The sequence below is a fragment of the Aedes albopictus genome, chromosome 1 (genome assembly GCF_035046485.1).
Source record: "Aedes albopictus strain Foshan chromosome 1, AalbF5, whole genome shotgun sequence".
Taxonomy (NCBI): domain Eukaryota; kingdom Metazoa; phylum Arthropoda; class Insecta; order Diptera; family Culicidae; genus Aedes; species Aedes albopictus.
In genome coordinates, this window is record NC_085136.1 from 232,623,723 (window position 1) to 232,643,332 (window position 19,610).

Sequence of the window (19,610 nt, forward strand, 5' to 3'; positions counted from 1 at the left end):
TACGCGAACAGTTCTAACTTTGCGAAATATTAATCAATCGAGCCCAAATTTGTACCAATGATGCACATATAGTAGGTTGACAAACAGTCAAAATTTGAGATTTTTTGATGCGCTCTATTAAAAGTTATAGCATGTTGAACTTTTTTGTGAGAGAAAAAAAAGTTGCCTATCCCAAACATTTTGGCCATCCCCTGTAAGTGATCAAGTAGCCCGTTTACGGATATAGAAAAATCTCATATATGGGATAATATTGTTTTTTTAACTCCAAGGCGACACCTCTATAAAGTTTGGGAAATACTGCATCATACCAAACATGAAAAATAGTTACCCATGAGGAAAATACTAACCCAAAACAATGGACAAGTCGAAAATATCGTTGTTCCACATACAAGATTGCGTAGTCGTTCAAATTCCAGATTGAAATGTGAAGAATTAGCATTAAGTTGAAATTGACAAATACAAAGAAATTGAAAAAAAAAAGATTGAAATCCACAATCGCATCCCGTTCAGGTGAAAATATAGTTTCACTGTGCCACTAGAAATCCTACGTTCCCAAATTGATCCTATCCGAAAACGAAGCGATTACGGCAGGCAGCAATTGATTCTGTTCTTTTTGCTATCACACGTGCTAAGTAGGGTTTGGGATCATTTGGGCAGGGGGACCTATTTTGGGCACTTGCTGCCATAACTCAGTCAATTTTCAATCGATTGACTTGATTTTTGGAATACGACCAGATAAGTGCAGTTTCTAGCCACGATCAAAAATTTAAGTGAGTCGGATTGAAATTGACTAAGTTATAGCAGCAAGTGCCCAAAATAGGTCCCCCTGCCCAAATGGTCCCAGACCCTACTAACCAAAAATACAAAAATAAGGAACAAAACAAACAGTTATTCAATCCTTTGATTTGAGTAGGATGAAATTGGAAGCACCCTGCTGAACCGATGGAACAGTCTCCCTACATCTAAAAATCAACCTTTTCGTTGTGTAACTCATTTTTCCCCCTTTCCAAGAGCTACCTATCAGGTGTTGTCTTCTACGCTAGCTAGGCTCGTTGTGAGTTTGAAGAAAATCAAGCGAAGCAATTTGCGCGCGCGCTTGGTTTCCGAAAGACTTTTGTATGTATGTAGGGAGAGGTTGGAATAATGTGCGCTAAGATGGGACAACGGCAACAAATACTGGCTCCCGTTCTCTCTTTAGATTATATTTTGGTCACGTTTTAACTGGGCTAAATTTCAGCTCAGTAAAATTATATTTCTTATATTTTTTTGCGTAATTCTTACATGAAAATAGGTGTATTTTGAGCCATTCTCCCCCGTATAGAGTTTGTGAGTAAAATAACAACACCATTATACATACACTTACATACACACACACACACACACACACACACAACCGGCTCAAGGACAATCCGTGTGAGGCTTATCGGCTAGGACGGCAAACGACCCTCGAAGGAGCAAAAATCGTTCATTTGGATTTCGAAAGGAGGTTTTCTTATAGCATATGTGGTACGAAGCATCTAGTCTACTTGGGACAGAGACGTTATAGAAAAGATCTACGAAATTGTATGGTTGCCAAAATATACATACACACACAAATGAACTTATTTTTTTTTTGAATGCCGTTGAACAATGATTGGGCGCGAGTTCGGACGGTCGAGAACCGGCGAATGTTTGCTGCAGCACACAACATAAGGGGACAATTGTGACTAGATTTAACACCACGTGCTCTGATTTCATGTGTTTTTTGCGGAAATTATTAGATGTTGAGTCGGAGGACTTTTGCAGCTTGATGTGTGCGTATCTGATAGCTGCTGACCGAAGCTAAGCGTCTTTTTTTCACGGAGATTGATTTCGAGCTACTGAGCGATACCAGTGGTACCGTACACAGACACGGCTTTGGCATCATAGGTTGTATCGTTGAACGGAGTATCCTTGCTCGGTGGGGGTAACATTGACGCATCCCATCTCATGAAATCTCGGATACTTTTCCAAAACGACGTATAATACACGCAAATCCTATGTTGATACGTCGTTTTGAATAAGTATCCGAGAAATGTTCAAACGAACATTTTTACTCTGAATCAGTTTCTGCTCTGGAACGGTATTTTGTGATCTGTTATTTGTTAGCTACCGTCGTTGGGGGTGAGAAAGGGTCAGGGGTCAAGGGAACCGAATTTGTTCCGCATTGACAACAAACCCGAGCAAAGTTTCATAATAAACGGAAATAGGGTATGTGTGCCATCAGTAATCTCACGCTCCCATATTCATCCTATTCGAAAGCAAGCGATTACGGCACCGATTGATTCCGTTCTTTTTGTTTTCATGTGTGCTCACTTCTAACAAAAATACAAAAATAAGAAACAAAACAAGCAGCGCATCAATCCTTTGTTTTTCGTAGGATGAAAATAGAAGCCACATGCTTAATAATGGAACCAATACCCTATCAACAATAATTAACTAAATTTGTTCTCAGTTTGGTTGAATATAAGCAGGCAACATAACAAACATAATAACAACCAATTATACCCATGATATCATTAGCATATCTCATTATGTTATCATCCTGAAAACAACTTCTGTAAATCAATTGATTTGATCTGGTTGAAAACTCAATTTGTTATCAGAGAGATATTTGATCGGTCATTGATAACTAACTCCCGATGTCGTTGTTGATGATGATGCTTCAGAGTTTGACAGTTGCGGTAACATAAATTATCAAGGTTATAACAAAATTGTTTAATCAGTTCTGGAGAGAGCACTAGTTATCATTTTGTTATGGGACTGTTATTCGACTTTGCTCGGGAAGCCGGTTGATGAAGTTCCGATCATGGTTGATACTATTTACCAATAATATATTAAAGCCTGTATCCGCAATAATTGGGACACAGAGGACGGCTGTAGTTCTATAATGAATCGCTAAAATTGAACAAATAATTGAGTGAGAATTCTTTGGTGTATGTTTATTATTTGTGCCAAATTTCATAAAAATCGATACTTTTAACTGTGAATGAAAAAAAACAGACGTGGTTTTAAGCATTTTGTACAATCATGACCAATTTTCATTCGCATAATAGATGGTTCTTCTACGCTACAGTTTAAAGTTCTGTGATGATAATTATGAAATTTCGTTAGCAGTCATGATACTTATAGAGACACTTTCATGCAAAATTTCATCAAATTTGATCAATTGGTTTAAAAGCTACTGGCGTTGATTGAGGTAAGTGTTATTGCAAATTTTTCGTGTTTTTCGTGTGCGATGTTTGCCTATCCTCAACTTTTGAATTTCTCTGCCAATTTTCATGAAATTTTCACAGAAGATAGTTGATTATGTGTACATTATGCCTGCAAAATTTGATGATTATTGGTATAGTCCTTTCAATAGTACAATCGAAACAATAAAGGATGCTGACTAATTGTTGTCTGAGGGGCTAAAATCACGTTGAGCCCCAATTCATATTTCGACTATAAAATTGTTGATAGTGCATCGATTTTTTTGAAATTTTTCCTACACGCTAAACCTCAGCTACCCAGATTTATGTCAAAGCGACCCAGATCGAGCAAAACTGCAGTTACTCTAAAGTGGGTAAAGGTACCTTTACTCAAATTTGAGTTACCGGTATCTGATGTTATGACTGTTGCAGAAAATGAGCAACAAGTTAACGTCCCACGCGCCTACATAGAGCTCCTTCGTCAAAGATGTTGTAGCTGCGGAAGTTGCAAAAATATCTGTATAATAAAGCACAAGCATAATACCATGGAAAATACGAATTACTTACCCAGACGTTTACTCAGATTTTGACATCAACATACAACCAGGAGAAACTGGGTATCGGGATTTTCGCAAAGACCCGTTTACCCATAATCAGAGTAAAGCTTACTCTTTTGTTGCGAGATTGATTACCCGGAATTGGACAACTTCTGATAACATGAAAATCCGGGTAAGATCGACCCATTCGATGGGTAGTTTCAGGTAAGCGTGTGTGCAACAAATGTAGGTTGAGAGGTTTGTGTTTAAAATTTCAGCCATTGCCTTTGCCAAATTCAAAAGTTACATCGCTGACAAGCAAAACTAGGGGCTATACAAAATTCAATGGCGCACATTCTACTCTTTCATTGCTACAACAAAAAGTACTGCATCGATTCACATGAAATTTTGTAGCTTAAATGAACACATCTAAAGATGTTATTGGGCCAAATTTGAACAATTTTAATGTATCTATTGCAGAGCTACAGCTGCATTTCTGTGTCCCGATTATTGTGGATACAGGCTTTATATGATGGATATGAGTTTGAGAACCGACAAGCCTCGATGGATAAATGTACGACTCGTGCTGAAAAAATCATCTTTTTGCAACTCGTTACATAAATAACTATTAAATTATCATTGTTAATACCAATACAAAAAGTTGAACATTGGCTACCTTTTCAATTGAAATAGCATTTGTACGGTAATGTGGTCAGCATAATATTAGTTCAGCTACATACATACATTACATACATTTATTTGTTCAACATCATTAAGACAAGACATAATCAACAATAGTATGCCACAATGCTCGCCAAGTCACGCTCCACCTGGTCCGCCCATCGTGCTCTCTGCGCTCCACGCCTTCTTGTGCCAACCGTATCAGTTGCAAACACCAGCTTTGCGGGGTTGTTGTCCGGCATTCTTGCAACATGCCCTGCCCACCGTATCCTTCCGGTTTTGGCCACCTTATGGATGCTGGGTTCGCCGTAATGTGCAGCGTGCTCGTGGTTCATCCTTCTCCGCCACACACCGTTCTCCTGCACACCGCCGAAGATCGTTCTTAGCACGCGTCGCTCGAAAACTCCGATTGCTTGTAGGTCCTCCTCGAGCATGGTCCATCTCTCGTGCCCGTAGAGGATCACCGGTCTTGTTAGCTTTTTGTACATGGTGCATTTGGTGCGTGGGTGAATCTTTTTCGCCGCAGTTTCTTCTGGAGCCCGTAGTAGGCCCGACTTCCACTGATGATGCGCCTCCGAATTTCACGGCTTACGTTGTTGTCGGCCGTCAGTAAGGATCAGAGGTAGACGAATTCCTCCACCACCTCGAAATTATCCCCGTCTATGGCAACATTACTACCCAGACGGAACCGGTCATGTTCGGTTCCGCCTGGCGCCTACCAGCGCACTTTGTTTTTGAGGCATTCACTACCAGTCCGACCTTTGCTACTTCGCGTTTCAGGCGGGTGTACAGCTCTGCCATCGTTCCAAATGTTCTGGCAATAATGTCCATGTCGTCCGCAAGGCTCACAAATTGACTGGATTTTGTGAAACTCGTTCCCCGGCTGCTGAGCCCGGCTCGTCGCATCACACCTTCCAGAGCGATGTTGAAGAGTAGGCATGAGAATCCATAACCTTGTCGCAGCCCCCGCCCCGGCGAGATTCGAATGAACTGGATAGTTCACCCGAAACCTTTACGCAGTTTTGCACACCGTCCATCGTTGCTTTAATCAGTCTAGTCAGCTTCCCAGGAAAGCCGTTTTCGTCCATGTTTCTCCATGGCTCTGCGCGGTCGATACTGTCGTATGCCGCTTGTAAGTCGATGAACAGGTGATGCGTTGGGACCTGGTATTCATTCATTCGTCTTTATCCCTGCATATTTCGGCTCGCGGCACGACGCCGTTGCGAGATGCGTTGAGCTTCTGATAGAACTTTCGTGTTTCTTGAGAACGGCACAGCAGTTCCATTTCTTCACACTCCGCTTCTTCCAGGCGGTGCTTTTTCTCCCGAAAGTGGCAGGTCTGCTGTTTCCGCTTCTGTTTGTAACGTTCCACGTTCTGTCGAGTCCCTTGCTGCAGCATTACCGCCCTCGATGCGTTCTTCTCCTCCGAAAACCGTTCTGCACTCTTCGTCGAACCATTCGTTCCGTCGATTCCGTTCCACGTTCCCGATGGTGCTCTCTGCTGCGTCGTTGATGGCTGCTTTCACTGTACTCCAGCAGTCCTCTAGAGGGGCCTCATCGAGCTCGCCCTCGTCTGACAACGCGGCCTCGAGATTTTGCGCGTATGCTGAGGCGACATCCAGTTGTTTCAGTCGCTCTAGATTGTACCGTGGCGGTCGCCGGTACCGTACATTGTTGATGACGGAGAGTTTTGGGCGCAGTTTGACCATCACCAGATAGCGGTCGGAGTCGATGTTGGCGCCACGATAGGTCCTGACGTCGATAATGTCGGAGAAGTGCCGTCCGTCAATCAGAACGTGGTCGATTTGAGATTCCGTCTGCTGTTATGATCTCCAGGTGTAACGATAAGGGAGGCTGTGTTGGAAAAAGGTGCTACGTATGGTCATATTTTTGGAGGCGGCGAAATCAATGAGTCGTAGGCCGTTTTCGGTCGTCTGCTGGTGGGCGCTGAGCTTGCCAATCGTCGGTCTGAATTCCTCCTCCTGGCCTACCTGAGCGTTTAAATATCCTATGATGATCTTGACGTGGTGGCTTGGGCAGCGATCGTACTCGCGTTCGAGCTGCGCGTAAAATGCGTCCTTGTCATCATCAGTGCTTCCGGAGTGTGGGCTTTACACGTTTATTATGCTGAAGTTTTCGTAATCAATGAACACCAGGTAGAGAGACTCTTGGAATTCATTGATTTGCTCCAGATTGATACGGAGCGTGACAAAATGGTCAACATAGGATCGTCCGCCACGGAATCCTCCTTGCTGCCGTCGGAGAGTTGCGTCTTCTCCTGTATCCGGTTAAGGATCACTTTGCTGAGGACTTTGCGAACGATACACAGTAACATGATGCCCCGCCAATTATCGCATGCAGTCAGGTTACCTTTTTTGGGTACCTAGACGCCTTGCATCCAATCGGCCGGAAATATCGCTGATGCAGTAGTTATGCGGATACTACGAGGTCAGCTCTGAGCATCTCAGCTGATAAGCGATCGACCTCTGGGGCCCTGTTCGATTTCTTGCTACGGATGGCTGTTTCTATCTCCTGCACTAATGGAGCTTCGGTGTTGACCAGAGATGCCAGTTATACAGATTTTTCTGTATTATACAGATTTTTGACCTTCTATACAGACAAAATACAGAGTACAGAAAAATACAGATTTTTGAAATGTGATACAGATTTCTCCAGAAAGAAGAAGAAATTTGAAGTTATTTTCAATAAATTTAATGAAAACTTCATAAATTGCTGCTTAAAATGAGAAGAATTTATGAAAATTTGTGCATTTTTACACATGTTTCAAAAAATTAATACCAGTAAAAATTAAACACCGTCAAAAAGTAGAGCATTTTTATTGATTTCTATTGAAATCTAGGACTCTCGGTGTCTACTCTACCCTCAAATATGGCGATACAGAAAAATCTGTATTGATACAGATTTTTGTTAAAAATAATCTGGCATCTCTGGTGTTGACACGGGTAATGCGTCGAACCCTTGGCGGATCATGCTGGGGTGTTGATGGCGTGGCCGACACTTGAAAAAGATTTCCAAAGTCCTCGAACCAGCATTTCAACTGGTCAGCCGGGTGGGTCAGTAACTGTCCAGACGTGTCTTTCACGGGCATCGTAGCATTCATTCTGGTCTCACTGAGGCGACGTGAAACTTAGTAGTGGAAACGAATATAGAAATATGTTGATAAATCAAAATCAGCAAACAAATTACCACAGCAATTTAACGAACGTTTGGTAATCTCCACCGAACTTCGGTAAAGCATAGGTACGGTAAAATGCTCCTAAATTTAGATACTCAGAAATTTCAAAGAAATCAGAACAATTGAAAAGTGAAAGTGAAAAGTTCTGCAGAAGCATAAAATTGCCACTATATGTCCAAAAACTTTGTATATATTCTATTTTCCTTTGTTTCTAGAATTTGTGATACCTAAATTCTATGGTGTTATGTAGTGTTGCTATGTAACGTAAATTTATTAAAAACTAGCAAAGCGATAAAAGGTATTTATTCAAAAAGTTAGCCCATTTTTTAAAATGTCGTATGTTATGAAAATACGAGCTGGTGGTTCACCAAATTCCATAACAATCAAAAATGGATCGCTAAAAGTTTGAGAACCCCTGCTCTATAATCCTCGTGGATCCAATCTTTTTTTCGACTTCGTTACACGTACTCGATGGTGCTATAAGGTGTGTCGTTAATGGCTGCTTCAACTGTACTCCAACAGTCCTCTAAAAGGGCTTCATGCACTCATCTGGCTGTGTCAGCTGCCCTAGATCAGCTGTCCATACCCTACATTGTTGATTAGGGAGAGTTTTCGGCGCAGTTTAAGGTGAAACATCAAGAAATCCCATTGCAAGTTTTCATACAAACTTTAGAGGCACAAATCTGACGAACAAAGCATCGAGCCATGCCGCACTTGTTTTTCCTGGCTTTGCTCACTTCCAAAAAGAGGTAGCTTTTACAAATTGAGAGCATTTCGACAATGATTTTTCTTAAGGGCATAACTGACTTGATCGATTTCTCTTCGTCGACTCTCTCTTTCGCTAATAACTTGATCAAAACAAACAAAATCATTATTCTTTTTGTTTCTATAGCAACATCGTCTTCTTCGCATTTCAACCAAAATATCTTTGGAAAACTCAATACACATTCTGTGATAACACAAAGAGAGGATCGATGAAGAGAACTCGAAAATGTCAGTTAGGCCCAAATGAAAAATCAGTGTCGATTTGTTTACAAATTTTCAAGATTGGTGCTCTTGAAAACGTGAGTAGGGGACCGAGTCGGCCATTGTGGCAGCTATGTTTGTATTCTCTGAAGTTTCTCCTTAACTATCGCCAGGTGATGGTCAGAGTCGATGTCAGCACCACGATAGGGCCTGACAATGTTGGAGAATTGCCGTCCATCGTTCAGAACGTGGTCTTTTTGGGATACCGTCTGCTGTAAGGGAGGTTATGTTGGAAGAAGGTGAAAGGTTCTCTTTCTGGTCTACCTGAATGTTTCGGTCTCATATGATGATCTTGACATCGCGGTTTGCACAGCGATCGTACTCGCGTTCGAGCTGCATGTAGAATGCGTCCTTGTCATCATCAGTGAGGGCTGTGCTCGTTTATTATGAATAATCAGCCTTTGATGCGAGTGCTCCCGATGAAGTTGAGAGATCTGCAATTCCACATGCCGAGTTTCCAATCGTAAGTCCTTCTCCGTCGCGTGACCATTGTTACTGGATCGTATTCTTGTTTTGTTTCCTTTTCGCTGCTTGTTGGTTTTACGGCTGGCTCGTGTGAATATCGCGTAACTCACCTGAACAATCCGTTCCCAGCCATCTTAGCAAACTACAGTAGAATCACTTGGCATTGTGGGGGACCTTGCGATGCAGACTACTTGCTCCACCAAAGCTACGCTCCTCAATGAGGTAGCATCACACCGCCCACCTCGTCATGATGCTTGCTGCCATCGACGCTTGATAGGGGAAGGACACCTGAGGAGAAAGTCACTAATCTTTGTTCATACTCCACAGCTCGAAGGGCCTTATACCAACCCCAACATTCCGGAGGACCAGGGATGGAATGCTCCTCAGTGTGTGTGCAAGTGTGCGCGGTTTTAATATGAAAATGAGCTGCACTGTGCACATTTCAAGTGCGTACTGCCTGCGGAGAACCAGGATGCATAGTTGAGTTTAGAGTAATTCCCTGGAACTCGTATGTCGATCAGCCGCCCCTAACATGGGGTACAGACGCTGTTATGAGCTGCTTCTCCTAGAGAACAGATGCTTAGGTTTACAGAATCAAAAGCTTTGCATGATCTGAAAAAAGTTGTACGTCGGTTCCCGATTAGCACTCATCGACGGTACCATAATATAGCTGACCGAAAAATCACAATATAGTTACTGTAGTGTTGTTGCAACGGTTTGAGTCTCTCCATTTGAACGCACGTATGTGTGCTGGAACAGCTTGGGCGAACCCGCGAACCCGGAGAAGTAAGCTGACGGCGCACTTGTGTGTAGTGATGTTGGTTGGCCATCGTCGTCTCCGCCGCGCGCCGGTCGGCCGGTTGGAGTGAGAGCAACCGACGAGGAGCAAAGGAAAAGTTCCGCAAGCCCGCTTTCAGTTTAGCGTCGTCTCCGGTTGAGTTCGTGAGCGTTGTTGGTTGCGCGCGCGCGCTTGATAGCCTATTGCTAGCTTGCTGGAGCCAGAATTGCTGTGTAGTGTGCTGTGAACAAAAGGTCACCGCCGAAGGGTGACCCCGCTATCCCCCCAATCAATCACGCCGCGCTCGAGTGTTATGCGGACAAGGCGCGTTTCCGGAGAAGAAAAAGCTGGAGTTCCTTTTTGAGGACAGAAGAAAAGGCGGATTGTGCAGTCTGTGCAAGACAATCAAGGAACCGTGAAAAGTTGATGGTGGCTTGGTAATTTCGCGCCTACTTGGATTAGTTTGCAGTGCTTTACAGTGTGTGCTACGCGGAGCAAGAAAACTGATATGATAAGCGTAATATAAAACATTTCCACGTTTATTGCAAAGTGGCTGACTTTTCGTGGAGGCTCCAAGAAGAGAATTGAATCGATCGGGTGCCGTGTGTGTGCGCGATTATATTTGCTTTAATTAAATCGTCAAGAGGCGGACATGGAAGGAGAGGAACATGGACACATTGGTGCGATGGGGAGGTGGTGCGATGCTGGTGCGCGATGGAGGAAACGACAACGACCACGGCGTCGATGACCTCGCAATGGAATGATTTTGACGGAGGAAAAAGATCGCGGTCGCGCCGGCCACTGGAACTACAACGAATGACGATTGGGTTCTAATTACTCGGGTGATGCGCGTCGTCTTGTAATTCTCCGAAGTATGAAGTGAAGTGTGTATTGTTGGTCGGCGCATGCGCTCAGCGTTCGCAAACTGATGGAGAAAAACGGTTTTGTGTGAAAAATATAAACGCCCTACGTACGTTATGCGCACGCGCTTCAGATTGTACGAAGAGAGTTTAATCTACATACAGCTGGACGTAGTGTTGTAGGCCGTCGTTTATCGTGTCAGTCACAGTTCAGATCCATCAAAGCAAGCCAGGCAAACACACATTGCAATCGCCATCATATTTGCCACACGCGGCCTGCTTCGTTCAGTGCTATGAAGACGGCTGCGCCGCGTTCCTTCGGTTATTCTGCAGCAAACGCCGCCTTGTGCGCTTGTGTCACCTACTATGCCGTATGTTTATATTTGATACGACACTTGTTGATCGTTCCAGTGAAGTACGGTGATAATTTTCCGTTTCGCTCGGCAAAAGACGCGCCAGAATATGCCATATGAACTGAATGACGGGACGTTTGTTTGAATCAAAGCCGTTTTCTTCGAGACATTGACGTGCCTGTATCTACATTCCGGCAGTCTACCGACACGAGGGGACGCAACGTTCTTATAAAAAAAAAGTCTCGACAGAATTGAACAAAACAACCGAAGGAGAACATGCAGACCGAGATTGCTCCCATAGGCGGGAATGGTTTGCCATTCTGGGAAGAAAAAGAAACCTTCGAACGCTCAGAAGACGGAAAGCCGTGGCGAGGGAACGAACTATTGGCGGCGACGAAGCTGCTGCCGGTCAACTTTTTAATAGGCCCCGAATAGGAAGAAAAAGAGCAATTGTCGTCATCAGCATCATCATCGTCGTCATCATCATCATCATCAGACGAACACAGCATCATTTCGACCAGCTATCAGTCATCGGACGTCATTAATCTCCTGTCTCTTTCGCGTCGATCGTCAAAACAAAACGAAGAAGGCTACACAAACGTGTATCGGGCGGATGGAGGATCGAGCAACATCAGTAGAACCACCTGGAGGGAAAGAGTTCCTGGCCCGACACTTATACAATGAACATGGCCGTTGCGGCACATGTGCTGCGGACATGCGGAGGAATGACCGACCAAGAAGACGACGGCAGCAACCGAATGAGAGAAGCTATATCGGGAATGATAAAACAAGGTACATTTAGAGCTTTATCTTCGCAGCAATATCAGAATGTTAGGTGTTAGGATGCCTATATATTTAGCGAGAAGGAAACTTGAACTTGAGTTTTAGCGCCAAAATCGTAACTGTTATAGTGGTCGTTGGTTTGCGGATTCGAGATTGTGATTTACATTCAGATTTTTTTTCTTCTGATGAGATCTCGATCAACAAAAAAATGAATATGAAACGTGACACATGATATCGTTTATGCAATTCAGTATCATAATTTCTTTTTTACTAGGTATACTCATTTCAATATCATAGTAACCTACGTTTCTCAATTAGCATAATGAAAAATAGTTGAAAATTTGTCATTATACAACTCATTTGGGTTGCATTGTGAGCATTATGCAACTTAAATTAGTTGTATAATAAAAAAAAAAACATTACATAAACTTTAGTATGCAACTCGTTGCAAAACTTGACTTTTTCAGCATTTTTCGTATTCATCTAACTCGGAGAGTCTCGTTGGATAAATATACGTTTTTAACACAACTGCTTAATTACATATCCCACACATTAAGATTTATTTTGATGTTCCAGTTTAGTTTTTTTACTGAGTGAGTGCAGAAGATTTCTGAAAGAAGGTTTCTTTGAATGCTGAATCACAGGAAGAACCTACTTATACTGGAAATGATTTCGGCATGAATGGGTTATATTAAAAACGATAGGATTGAGGAGGGCAAGAAGCAGCAGTTTCTGTGGACTATGTGAAGAAACTGGTGATTCCTTTCAATTCGGAAGACGAATAGCGATTTTTGAAGAAGTAGAAGTTGAACTCTTGGAACAAGGTGGTGATTCCAGGAGCTCTTTAGTGATTTCTCCAGAGCTTTTTCCAGGAATCTTCCAAATATTCTTTCCTTTAGAGTTCCTTTAGAGATGCATCCAGAAATTTCATCTTTTCGCATACAACCCATATCCATTACTATGCAATGGCCTGTCAATCTTTATATGTAGTCAATCACTTAGTGGAATACATGTTCCTATAAAATTGGAAAATTTTGTGATGATTGCACATATATAGTACCAAGTCTCAAGAAAGTTGAACGACTCCTTAGATATGGCCGATAAAGCGCAAAATTTGACAGTAGACTTTGGATTTTTAAAGGTTTTTTTTCACAAAGGGTCAACCACCACCCTACCTAATGTATATTTTTTTGATATTTTTTGTGTTATAATTTTCTGCGGGTGCATCACCAACGATTTAATGCCAGTTGAATTATGCGGGAGAATTATTGAACGCGAACCATTTTTCAAATCAAAATGAGGGTTTCGACTTCAAGAAATATCTAGCTGTTCTAGTTGTTTTATAAGAGTAGACAATTCGCTTCGTCTCGTTGGGAAAGTTCAATGCATCTTGAGATCAACATCAGCATAGGTCCTAAAGCCATTAAAAAAGCACAGTCGTGATTTAGCGACTTTTATTTTTCTCGTTTATTAAAATTTGTTCTCACGCTCTCTAGTTCGCGGTTCGTTCGTCAGCCAGCGCAGCGGTCGTCGTCGGCTGCACTTTCGAGCATATTCTCCCATCCATCCCCTTTGTCACGCCTGCTGCGCTCTAGCTCACGGACTCAAGGGGCTCAAGAAGCGGCCGAGTCGAGTGTTGCTGCTGCTGCCGCGCTTTCGTCGTAGCCAGCCGGCAACATGCAATTCATCACTCGCAATAACAAACACTAGTCGGCCCGGCCGTCGTCGCTTTGCCGGTGTGGTTCCGGAAAGAAGGGGGACATCGTGCAAGGCGGCCGCCGCCGCCGATCGCTGGAAATGGTGCAATGCACTGCGCTGGCGCGTGAAGCTCTCGAACTCCGCGGTACTGCAGATAGTCACACGCGCGGTCGAAGACTTTGGCGTTTGCCGTCGTCGGTACCTTTAGGAAACTGACGACGAAGTGATTATTCTGCAGTTATGGAATTATTCAGAAAATGGTTCAGGCAATTATATTTAGGCTGCGATGAGAACCTTAACTGGGCGACCTTAACCATCGCGATGCGTCGTAGAGTGGCCATAGAAGAATTCCTTCGCCAATTCCTGCTGGTATCTACCAGGAATTCTTGGTGGACTCCTAAAAGCAATTACTGAAGAAATCTCAGCTGATATTGTTTGAGAAAGTCCAGCAACAGTTTCTGGAAAAACATAGTAGGAATATCTGAATGACTCCTAGCGAGCATTTCAGGTGATGTTGCAAGAGAAATTCCTAAAGGTATCCTTGAAAAATCTCCACAAATGGAATTCCTGTAGGAACCCTTGGAGGAATTACAGGTAACATATGTAAAGAAATTTTTGGAGAAACCTCTGGGGCAATCTCAGCAAAAACTTCGAGAGAAATCCCATTATTAATTTGTGGAGGAATTCCAAGAGGATTTCTCAAAATCCTTTTTCTTGGATTCCTCCAAAAGTTTATCTTTGCATTTCTCTGTTCATTTCTCCAAGAATTCCTTCAGGACCTCTTTTACGAAAAAAAAAACTCTAGAATGTCCAGCCCACAGGAATTTATACAGAAGTTCCTTTTTTTTTTTTTCAAAACATTCCTCTACAAATTTCACTTCAAATTTCCCCAAAATGCCTGCTAGGTTTAATCCACGAATTCCTCAAGTTGTTCCTCTAGTAATACCTCTTGGAATTTATCCAAGCATTCTTCTGGGATTACCTCTAGACATTCTTGTTGGGATTCATTGAATTATTATCGATAGGATTCACCCAGCAACCATTACTGTAAAACTTCTCTTCTGTAACTTCCTTCAGAATTTCTCTTGCGCTTCTTCCAAGGATGTATCTAGGGACTGTATCAGAAATTCCTCTTTGTTTTTCTCGAGGAATTCGTGGTGGGAAACCTCTTGGAAGTCTTGCTGGGATTCCTCAAGCCATTAAGGTGAAACTGGAAACATTTCCTCACTTCTTGGTTTTTGATTTTTTATTAAATAACGAAGAAATATTTTCAAAATCGGTTTTCGTGCACATGTTGAGTATGGATCAAGGTATCTTCTGAATTTTTTGTGTTGTGGAAAATGTTTTTCGTTTTTGCAGAAACCATTTTTGAACAAAATTTCACAAAAAAATGGTTTCTCCAAAAAGGGAAAACATTTTCCACCTCAAAAAAATTCAGAAGATACCATGATCCATACTCAACATGTGCACGAAAACCGATTTTGAAAATATTGCTTCGTTATTTAATAAAAAATCAAAAACCGAAAAAATGAGAAAATGCTTCCAGTTTCGCCTTAATGGCGGAAATTATTCCGAAATTCCTGAAGGATTCCTAATCCTAAGAGCAATTACTGCAAAAATACCATCTGGAAATGCTTTTGAAATCCCAGCAAAAATGATTGGAGAAGTTCCTTGTAGGAGTTCCTGAAGGAATCATAGCAAGAATTCATGGAGATATTCCGAGAGGATTTGGATAAACTGTATAATGTTTTTTAAAGGGACATTCTTTCCCTAGGGAAGAATCCCGGCAGAAATTTCTAGCACAATCTCATTAGGCATTCCTGGAGAAGATTTCTCAAAAGATTTCTCCAGCAATCTTTGTAGGGATGATTGCTGGAGTTCCTTTGAAATTTCCTCTAAGGTTCCCTCCGGGAGAAATTCCAGGGAGAAATCCCTGGAATACTTCTCCAAGGATTCCTCTAGGAATTCCTCTTGCAATACATCCAGTAAACAGGGATTCCAAAAATACCTTTTGGAATTTCTTAGGGAATTCTTGCTGAGATTTCCATGAAATATTTCCAATAAATATAAATATTGCTCTTGAAAGTCCAGCAGGAATTACTGAAGGATCCTCTGCAGATATTGCATGGAAATCCCAGAAAAAAATCAGGAGGATATCTACCTGAAATGCCTATAAAAACCCCAGTAGCAGTCCTGGAGGAATTCCAGCAGTAGTTCATAATATATTCTCAAGAGGATTCCCAGTAGGAATTACTTATTTCTGGAGAAATCTATGAATAAATTACACAGGAATTACTGGAAGAGCCCCAGCAAGAAATTCCTATTGGTAATGCAAGAAGAATTGAGGAGTCCAGGTGCAAAGGGGTGTAAGTGACCATTTTGTCGATTTTGAGCTGAGCATCAAAAAATTCTAAAAATTTTAAGCTTTTAGGAACTTTTTCATGATTATTTTCACGATGCATTACAATAAATCGGAGAAAATTCGGTCGATTTTGAAACTTTATACATTTAGCATGGGTTGAAAAATTGGTGAAAAACTTTAAACCTCATTTACCTCATTATTTAACCTTGCCGAAATTTATGGAAGAATCCCAAGAGGAATTCCTGGAAGTATTATTTATCAGAACCTCTGAAAGAAGCACAGGAGGAATTTCATGGAAGTCCATGGAGAAATCCCTTCAAATGTCTCAATGAGAATTTCTGCAGGAATCCCAGCGGACATTCTTGGAGGATTTTTGAGAGCTAAATCTGAATGTATCCCTGGAGAAATTCCTAAAGGATTACTTTAAACTATTTCTTCAGCAATCCCCGCAGGAATCGCCTAGAGAAACTTATCAGGTATTCCTGAAGGCATTCCTCTTGGAATTTTACCAAGGAGTTTTAAACATATTTTTATACATACTACTTCTGTGATACCTTCAAGAACTCCTCCAGAGATTTCTCCAAGGTATCCTATAGAAATTCTTCTTGTGATTCATTTGTAGATTTCTTCAAGGATTCCTTAAGTTTTTTTTCTAAGAGTACCTACCAGCAGAAACTCCAACTAGAATTTCTCCATGAATTCTTGGTGGTATTTCTCAAACACTGTCACCTGGCATTACTCTAGAAATTCCTCTCGAGAGCCCTTCTAGAATTCCTGAGAAATCTACACAAAATTTCAAGATGGGTTGTACTAGAAATTTCTGAATGTTTCTAACATCACTTCTGGAGCAATCTCAGCAATAATTCCTAGAAGAATTTCAAGTTGCTTACCACCAACCACCACCACCAAAATTTCTGAAATAATCGTCATATAAAACCCCGGAGGAATCAAAACAGGATTTTTTTTGAAGAATCGCAATTGTAACCACTACCGTGACCAGCTGCTCCTTTTTTACTCGTTCTTCGGAACAAACACGAGAATGAGAAGTATGGAAGAGGTGGAACTTGCTCTCTCTTTCATTCCTCTGTTTCTCATGGTCATAGAAGAGAATGAATGAGAAATAAGAAAAAAATAAGCCGGAGCTAGTGACTGTGATTGCGTGAGGTATTCAGTAATAATTTCTGCAAAAAATCATAGGTTCCCTAAAGTTGAGATGCAGGCTCTGTTCTACTTGGAGCGTTATTCCAGTACGAAGGAAAAAGCAGAAGGAGGTGTGTTACATCAGAAAGAACAACTTTGTAGAACACTCGAAAAATCTTAATAATCCATAGAAAAAGTTATATCAGAAAACCTATTAAAAGGGGTCGTCCACAAACAATGATACATAGCTCTTAAAGTTGAGCAAATAAGGTAATATTTTGTTCAGCAAACTTTCCAATAATACCTTTTTCTGCAACTTTGTAGAAGACACCAATACTCTATCTGCATTTTTGAAAAAAAAAAATGAATTCCTATCGCACTTTTAGGTGAATTAATCATCAAGGTGAAAATTCTGAAATAAAGAGTTAAGTATGTACATTCTCTATAGTAGAATAATAACTAAACTTGTTTTACAACATAATATATTATTGAAATGTTATCTTGTGGGTATATCCCAATAACTTGAACATAACAAAATAAGATGGCCCAACCAAGGGCCCAACAAAACATGTTATTTAAAAGATATATTTTGATAAGTTAACAATAACAAACTATGATATAAAAACAAGCTATGTGATTTTGTTGTTATCAATTTGCTATTCTCCGCTGCTCGGGATATAGAACAAACTCTTCTAAGACATCATACCTCTAAATTCAGTATTTGAAGCCGCAAAAAAGGATTATGAATGCGAACCCCAGTATCAAGTATGTATCGGGTTTCTCAAGAGATTAGATCCGGAGATCCGAACGTCCGGAACTGGTTTTGTAGCGGCGGCATGACCACTAGTATGGGACACACATCAAATTCTCGCTCCAGTCGACTTTTTTTTATTCCATTTAGGTCCCATATGAACTGTGCAAAATTTTAGCGCAATCGGTGAAACTATAATTTAGCGCAAGCGGTTCAAAGTTTCCATAGGATTTACTATGGGAAAAGTTACACTTTCAGATAAAAAATCCTAGAGGTCACCCCTTGTCTCCTTAATTCAAATCGATCAACGTTTCTTGTAGAAAAATCATTTATGAAGTTTTCCTTCGAAGACCGCAAAACGATTGGATGCTTGTGGAAAAAGTTATTGATTTATTACGATTAGTAATCCAACGAACGGCTTTTTGTTTTGTATTATTAGCAGCACTGTAGCTGCTGCCTTGGATGCTGCTGTTTCTGGGGGTGGTGATGCCTCCCGCCACCCCATGCTACAACGGCAGCAGCAGTGCTGCTGATAAAACAAAACAAAAAGCCGTTCGTTGGATCACTAATCGGTAATAAATCAATAACTTTTTCCACAAGCATCCAATCGTTTTGCGGTCTTCGAAGGAAAACTTCATAAATGATTTTTCTACAAGAAACGTTGATCGATTTGAATTAAGGAGACAAGGGGTGACCTCTAGGATTCGAAGGAAAGTTTCATAAATGAACTTTCTACAAGAAGCAATGATCGATTTGAATTAAGGCGATAGAGGGCGACCTCTGGGATTTTTTGTTTGAAAGTGCAACCTTTCCCATAGTAAATCGTATGCAAACTTTGAATCGCTTGCGCTAAATTATAGTTTCACCGATTGCGCTGAAATTTTGTACGGTTCATATGGGACCTAAATGGGATCTAAAAAGTCGACTGGAGCAAGGATTTATTTTTTCCATACAAGAGTGTCCCATACTAATGACCACAGCACAGAGCGATCATTTTAGGGGCAAATACTTTTTACAATACAAATTTCAGAACGAAACTATGTGTGAGATTCAATAAAAATGCTGAAAAATACCCTCGTGGCAAGGCATTTCTCAATACCCAGAAAGGGGGAGGGGTCAGGGGGATGCCACACCCAGATATAGGAAGACCAACTAACCGCATCTTCTTTATACATATATAAAATGCAATGGCATACGTGGGACCGCACATAACTAGTGAACAGAAAGTCCGATTTGGGTCGTCTTTGTTTTGTTCTGTTAGTTTCCACCCAAGGAAGGTTTATGGGGCATAAAACATGAGAGAATTAAAAGATTTGAAAAATTTCATTTTGCAAACATTTTGAGCGGACTTGGAACGTCAAAAAACAAAGTAGGCAAGACAAAGTTTGCCGGGTACAGCCAGAGCCGTAGCGTGGTCCCACGGCGCCCTTGGCAAGCATCCAGATTGGCGCCCCACGACAATTAGACATTCTTATTTTGCTAAATTTGTTCATTCAAAGTTAGGCTGATACAAATTCAATTTTGACTTTTTGTCCCCCCCCTTCAAAAATTTTTGGCTGCATTTCGCATTTTGAGGTGGCAGATGAAAAAATATTTATCAAAATATCGGCTCTTGACAAAAATTCTTTTATAAATCCGATGAGTTTTTAATATTTTTCAGATTAAATGCTTTATTATTTTTATCCCCCCCCTCGACCAGTCAAAGAGTGGTGGGACAAAAAGTGAAATAAATATTTGTAACGGCCTTATAAGTACGTTTTCGAAGTTTTCAA

General features: G+C 41.3%; 1 protein-coding gene across 1 annotated transcript in view; it reads left to right on the forward strand.

The window, feature by feature from the left end:
• LOC109425394 (DNA polymerase alpha subunit B-like) overlaps positions 1 to 19,610 on the forward strand; it is a 139,564-nt gene that overhangs the window by 78,350 nt on the left and 41,604 nt on the right.